Source organism: Mytilus galloprovincialis, chromosome 8, assembly GCF_965363235.1.
Source record: "Mytilus galloprovincialis chromosome 8, xbMytGall1.hap1.1, whole genome shotgun sequence".
NCBI lineage: Eukaryota > Metazoa > Mollusca > Bivalvia > Mytilida > Mytilidae > Mytilus > Mytilus galloprovincialis.
This window is the reverse complement of record NC_134845.1, coordinates 49,725,849-49,733,066: the sequence shown is the minus strand read 5'-3', so window position 1 is coordinate 49,733,066 and position 7,218 is coordinate 49,725,849. Positions and strand designations below refer to the sequence as shown.

Here is a 7,218-nt window from a genome sequence, read left to right as displayed (position 1 = left end):
GACCATAACGGAATATCCCTGTTTCTTGTATTTGAATCTAATTTCTCGAATGTTTTCTTAGGCATGGGACTTATATTTCAAATCTCTGTTTTTCAGTTTGAAAGTCTTTTTGTTCCATCATTATTGATGATAATGAGTACTTGAGTTCGTTTCTGTGTGCTATAATGTAATCGGTTTTCTATTCGATCGACCTTTAAGTAGTTCTACCATCAACGAATCGAAAATGAATAACAAACCAACTTAAACACACTTTCTTAAACATAAACAAACTATTGATACAATTGTTTACAAAAACAATATCCTCTAAAAAGAATCTTTACATTCGTTAAACTATATATCGAATCGGGAGTCCAACATGCCAACAGAGATATAAATTCTTCAACAATGGTAAAGTTTCAATTTAATTTTTTAAACTATCAATTGAATTATGTATACATAACCTATAAACAGACTAGCAACGACTTATATAGATCTGCAATTACACGTAATGTCTATGTAGAGTCCAAATGTGGCGTAAGCCTTGTGACAAGTACTAAATACCTGTTGGTCACCAACATAAAAATGGCGTAAAATTAACGATACATCTTTGATGTAAGGTTTTTATTTAATCAGCAGAACTTGTACAAGCCCTTGCTATAATATAATGAAACTCGTCGCCAATATCACCATAAATACTTAAAGAACAGATACAATCTTATCCTAAATAGTTTGCCATCTAACAATTTAAAAAGAAATTTTGAGTCGAAACTGAAGTACCAAATCTTTTTAAAAAGAATCACCTTTTTTTTTGTAACAGTATAGACGTCGAAATTTAAACTCTATATATATATTATTTTTTCAAAACTCCTGAAATAATTTAAAATTATCTTTAGACAGCTTTCATATGCAAATCTTTTTAGAAGTATGTGAGCGTATTAACCCCCCCCCTTTTTTTCCTTCTATAAAATTTATTTGTTAACGAATTTTGTGTCTTAATTTGTGTTTGCTAATTAACTGCGGTTCATGCTGTCAAAGGTAAAAAATGTCTCCTTGTGTATAAGTTATTGATAAAAAAATATTTGAAGCCGCCAGAAGAATAAATCATTTCCTGAACTTAAATACATTTATTTGTAAATAAAGACAATTTGCCTAAAACATTCTCTCATATATTTAAACAATTGTAAAATAATTAATTCAACGACTTTCTTTTACTTTTTACTTTTCTTCATCAGTTTTTTTTTTTTACCCATTGCTCTTCAATTACTGATCACACATTTTTCGGATGCTTTTTATCCTATTTTCGTATCGAACTTACATGTTAGCAGTTGAACGGAATTACATTGTAAGTACATTTTTCAGGAATTTACAACTTAAATTTTCAACAACAAAATTCCACACTTTTTTACTGGGATTATTTTTTTCTGTTTTGAAGGCGCCACCAGTGACCCCGTAGCACACATAACCAACACCTCACATGGCGTATTCACGATGTTAAGGTATTGACCTACAATCACATTTATCAATATACAGCAAGTAGGTAATTTGGTGTTGAATGCCAGTAGGTCAGAATTTGTTAATTGAATTTTACCTGTAAAAGGGTCACTAGCTGTCGAATTCATGTTCATCGATTTTAATCAAATTCACATAACATGTGGTGTTGAATTGTTTATTAAAATTCCACGCACAATCTTGGCTGATATGCATAAAACCATTATTTCATGAACCTGCATGAAATATTGACTTATCACAGAACTAAAAAAATAAACCACCGAAAGTCCACACAAGAGATCATGAAATTGGGGTCAAAATTATAATTTGGAATTATAATTAGAAGGATCATATCATAGGGAACATGTGTACTAAGTTTCAAGTTAATTGGACTTCAACTTCTTCAAAAACTACCTTGACCAAAAACTTTAACCTGAAGCGAACGGACGGACGGACGCACGGACGAACGGAGGCACAGACCAGAAAACATAATGCCCCTCTACTATCGTAGGTGGGGCATAAAAAGAAGCCTCTTGCATCATGATCAATTTGAGGAATTAACCCAAAATTAATTTTACGGCGGCTTATTTTATTTTGGATTAAAAATAAACACTATTGACAAGTTTCCTTCCCCTGCATTTTCGATCGCACATGTAAATAGCACGTTGGTCTCAAATAAGACACTGATACATTACAACACTTGCCGTCAGTATTTGAAAATATTAATTAAGAAGGTATAGAAAATTAATGCACGCACACTATTATCCACCACAGGCCTAAATCGTTAGTCCGCAAACAACGAGGGTGATAAAAAACCCAGCACTTTGAACACAGCCACCGGCATGCTATGAATTTGAAAGCTTCCCAAATTAGTAACTATCAAGTTCTATTAACCATAGAAAACTTTTGTCCTTCTTTATCAAAAATGAAATTTAAATCAATTTATTCATATATTTGACCGACTAGAATTAATTGGGGAATTTAAACCAATTCCTATTGTAAGTGATAAAACTATCAGATCATAATATCAGGGTGATTGAAATGAGGAAAATATATATATATTCTTGAATGGGACAATAAAATGAATCAATTAAAATTAAAGGGAAGTCCCTGGGGGGTCACCCCACCCCATTCAATTTGAGAATGTGCTATTATCTTGTAAACGGTTTAGATCCCCACCCCTAAACAATATAATTCTTGCATGGGACTATAAAACAAATCAATTAAAATTAAAGGTTAATAGTCCCTGGGGGTCACCCATCATGCCCATCCCCGTTCAATTTGAGAATGTGCTATTATCTTGTAAACGTTTCAGATCCCCACCCCTAAACCATATATATTCTTGAATGGGACGATAAAACAAATCAATTAAAATTAAAAGGAAGTCCCTGGGGGTCACCCCGTCCCGTTCAATTTGAGAATGTGCTATTATCTTGTAAACGGTCAAGATCCCCACCCCTAAACCATATATATTCTTGTATGGAACAATAAAACACATCAAATGAAATATAGGGAGAGTCCATGGGGGGTCACCCCCACCCTCACATGTTTGAAAAACTTTTAAATGGTTGAGATCCCCAGTAATTAAGTGAAAAAAATTCCATGTCACAGGGGGAGGATTCTAGGGGTTGGTAGTTCAACTTGGAACCCCTCCTTTTTTTTGGACACTCAATGCATTTGAATAGGAACATATAGTTGGAACCACCCCTCCTAAATCTTGGGTTGGGAACAGGGAACCCCCTTTATAAAATGGCTGGATCCATCCAGGCATACCATCTAGCTAGCTATTAAGGCTTTAAAAATATGAAATAAATCAAACAAGGAAATTAACGGTGTAGGCAACTGTTTTGAATTTTAAAAAAAAGCCTTTATTAACAATGTTAAATTTTGTGTGCATTTATTTTTGCTTATTTTCAATAACAAATAAATAATGGACAGAATTGCATGATTGATTATTGTAATTTACGAAAAATCTGCATACATGTTATAAAATGGGAAGTAGAAACTGGGAATTTGTCAAAGAGACAACAACACAAGTGACAACCAAAGAGCAGACAACGACCGAAGGTCACCTATGGGTCTTCAATGCAGTGAGGAAATTTTGGCACTGGTCTTCAGCTCATAAATATGTCTCAGAAATGAGAATGATATACACCTCTCATTTGCATTAATAAAAACCTCACAATATGTTCTGAATATCAGAATATACAGTATTGCAAGATACTCTCATATTGTACACATGGAGTTGAGAAACTGTAAAATTAATCATGCTAATTTAACATTTAAGTCCTCGGAATCAATCTTAATATATAATAGTTAATCTAGAATTATGTTTTTATCATTTTTTTATGTTTAGATCATGTAGATTGTCAGCAAGATGAAAAGAAAAAAAAATATGCAGCTCAAAAGTCAAAATGTGGATAAGCTGAGGTTCAAGGTCCTACTTTTGCAGATTTTCATATTTTGCATGAATGAATTTAAAGTTTATACCATGGACAGCAGAGAAAGAAAAAAAAACTTTCAATTTTCCTGCTTCTGAAGGATAAATGTAAAACATCTTGTTTTTGGTAAGTTTTATGCTCTGTTTTAATAGTGTTGGTGCATTCATCTGTCCAGTCCTTCCTCTAAATTGTATCCTCTTTAATTTCAGTAAGTAGCCTGTGGATTTACATATATACTCAAAATTTAGTACTAATATTAAGGGATTTTAGCATGACATCCTGTCGAATGCTTGTTAATCATGTTTATGTTCCAGAACATATGAGTATTTAGACTACGCGTACAGTCTGCCCAATTTTAAGAAGTTGGTCAAGTTTATTAGAAACAAATATACATTACAGATCAACATAACTGAAATCTTTAATAGATTAATACAAAAAGTTTAATTGCAGTAGAAATAAAAAGACATGTTTGGTTGAGCTCTGGTATTAGACAGTACAAGTACCGGGTATACTCAAATGGTCTGATTGTATGCATATGCATGATATGGTTGGACTGTAAGAGTATACTTATATGTTTCGGACCATAAACGTACGGTCCAAATACTTATATGGTCTGAAACATTTATACATGTCTTAAAATAAGTATCTGACAAACACGTTGGTGTTTGTGAACTTGGTAATAAGTTATTCGATAGAAATATAATGTTTTCAGATTATAAAAATAAAAATATCCCATATTTACTTTTAATAAAGAAGAAGATTATTGATGTATGTATAACTGTAAAATGAGACAGCAAGCCAACAACACAAAAAATAAGTATGAAACAATATATTTTTTTGTATCAATGTTATAATCATGATAATTTCCAATATGTCCGAAGATTTCAAGGTATTTTGACATTGAAATAAAACACAAATTGAACTCTGTCAGAACATCAAAAGCTTAAAGATATACTGTTTCTGTTGTCTGCATTTTGTATAATATATTGAAATTCTAGTGAATAATGGAATATGTTATTATAATTGCCTAAAGTTTTAACATTGATCTTTATATATGATATAAATAACTTGGGAAAATACCCAAACGTTATAAAGAAGAATAAATTAATTGATTATTATATACCGGTAGTATTAGAATAGGAAGATGTGGTATATTGCTAATTTGACAACTCTCCATCAGAGACCAAAGGATGTAAGAGGTTAGAAACTGATGACATTGGACAACCTTTAACAATCAGTAAAATCCATACCGCATAGCTATTTTTATTAAAAATCATATTATTGCTACATGTATGCAAAATTTTTTATATAATACTTCAGATTTTATTGGTTCTTTTTCAGAAGGATTGAAATTCATCATCTAGAATAAATGGAGAAAACATAGAAACAAGACCAGAATAAATTCAAAGACAAAAGTTGGATCAGCTATTATTTTCATCACTCAGTCAATGATTTGAAGTTCTTTTAAATACCAAAGATATTGAAACCACAATAATGTCAATGTTCTGTGCGCTGAATGACCAAAAAGTGGACTATAAGATCACACAATGCTGGATGATAAGAAACTATTAATGTTTTGTGTGGAGGGATATTGTGAAAAAAATAGATTTACTTAAATAGCTACTGTAAATTCAAGAATTGTTGTGAGGGTTTATATTTGCAAAAATTGCAACACAGATGTAAACGCAATAATTTAAACTCCCATTTAGAAATATTTTATATGAATTAAACTGATCTCAAAATCGTAAAAAATTAAAATCTCATATTAGTCTTAAATGACAAAAATCCAATAATAAATGCACGCAATTATTTCTGAATTTACAGTACTAGTATGTTCAGCCTTATATTAGAGTTTTTCATTGATTTCAAATGGTAAATAATAGTGTTTCAAGAAAGTATTCTATAATTCATAAATAAACATATATTGATACTTACATTATCTACTTTGTTGTTTAAAAGTTTAGTTTTGAACAGTTATAGAACAATATGTTGAATTAACATTTCCAAAGAAAAAAGATATTCAATTAAAAAGATTCATCTTATAACAATTTACTACCAAATAGAATACATTGTAACATACACATTACTGTATATTTATATCTATATATTTATAATTTGAATCCCATAGGATTTTATTTTGTCCCATGGGATATTAAAAATCCCATGGGATAATAATAATCCCATGGGATTTTTTTTGTCCCATGGGACAACAAATATCCCATGGGACTACAATTATCCCATGGGACCAAAAAAAATCCCATGGGATTTAACCAAAATCCCATGGGATAATGGTAAATCCCATGGGATTTTGCCCTGTCCCATGGGATATTGAAAATCCCATGTTTTTATAAATCAAATAGAAAAATAAAAATAATAGTAACAGTAGAAAACCAATGAAATTATTGAATCCCATGTAATTCCGCACATTTTGGTTATATTCATGACATTGTAGCTCTTATTTGAGGCGGCGGCGGATTTGCAAATGAGTGTTTTGCAAATTTAAAGTGTCCAGTGTTGTCAGTTCGTTGCTTGGTATTAACTATATATCTTATCGGAATGAGATCAACAAAAGCGTTGAATTGAAAATTGAATTGCAAATAAGTAGTTGTTTCGGAGAATTGACTTAGTTGTCAGGCAACACGATACACAAATACTGGCTGGCCTTTATTTGCGACAATCAATTTATTTTTTGTGCAATCAAAATATAATGCTGTAGGGTCTGAGAATCCATCTTGGGAGGCCTCAAATTTTTTACACTTTTTGATCTCACCCAGCATACTAATATGCCATTACTATATGCTATTCCTCGACACTCCCCTATAGTTACTATATTACGTACAACGGTTTCTGTGTATGTATTTACAATTTGAACGCCAAATGAGGTAGAAATGGCAACTAAATCATTTTCGATATATGTGACACCAAAAGGTCCAGTCCCAACTTTTGTGAATGAAATCGACTTGTCTACCATACCGATATTATTGACAATAAGAAGTCTCTTGTAATAACTGTCTGCCAATATTAGTTTTCCATTCGGTGAAGCACTGATTCCGAATCATTTTTTCATTGATATTCAGTTTAAGCAAAATTTGACTTAAACTTCCATCCTCTGTTAGGCCTTGTAGGTATTTTTCTTCTTCTTCTAATCTGATTTCAATCGATTTACTTCCAATAAATGCCTGAATGTCTGAAGCATGCATTTTAATCGCTGAAATGTTTCGTACCAAATCTTCAACAACTTTCGTTTTTTCGAACAGTTTTGAGATCAATTTCTCTGCCTCTCGTTTTACTTTATTTTCGTTTGCATCTA

General features: G+C 31.6%; 1 long non-coding RNA gene across 1 annotated transcript; it reads left to right on the top strand.

The window, feature by feature from the left end:
- The first annotated feature begins 2,092 nt into the window (after positions 1 to 2,092).
- Positions 2,093 to 5,844, top strand: LOC143042127 (uncharacterized). The gene is made up of 3 exons (XR_012967887.1): positions 2,093 to 2,201; positions 3,824 to 4,034; positions 5,250 to 5,844. It is a non-coding gene; the product is annotated as an uncharacterized LOC143042127 (long non-coding RNA).
- Positions 5,845 to 7,218: the final 1,374 nt, after the last annotated feature.